Consider the following 522-nt stretch of genomic DNA (forward strand, 5'->3'; position numbering starts at 1 on the left):
TCTTTACTTTATAGGCAGTATAGACCATTTACCCCCTCATTCCTCATCAAAAGATCCTGACTGTGTGTGTGTGTGTGTGTGTGTGTGTGCGTGTGAGAGAGAGAGAGCGAGAAGGGGGCGGGTCCTTCCGAAACTTACGATAAGATTTATTTATAAAAATAGGAACATGTAAAACTGCTGAAAATAACCAACTTAACCGTGTAGTTGTGCATTTGATTGTAAATGTATGGATTACTGTTTTAGATCAACTAAAATAACAAACCGAAGTAAAATATTTGACTTCTTCATTTACCCGAATCCCATCATGCATTGCGCCACAGCAATGGATCGCTAACCAACGTTAAATAAACGTGTTTTTTTCTTCTATTACATAATAATCCAGTCGTGTTGTGATTTCTCAGCGTGTCGTTGTTTGCACTTCATGTGACTTGAGTTGTTGTGTAAGTCACATTAACAGCAAACCATCACTGAGGAAGGTTTTGCCGCGATAGTGTTCGGTCTCAGTGACCGTCAGCAGGCAGA

Source organism: Anarrhichthys ocellatus, unplaced genomic scaffold, assembly GCF_004355925.1.
Source record: "Anarrhichthys ocellatus isolate YVR2014 unplaced genomic scaffold, GSC_Weel_1.0 scaffold4, whole genome shotgun sequence".
Classification (NCBI taxonomy): Eukaryota; Metazoa; Chordata; class Actinopteri; order Perciformes; family Anarhichadidae; genus Anarrhichthys; species Anarrhichthys ocellatus.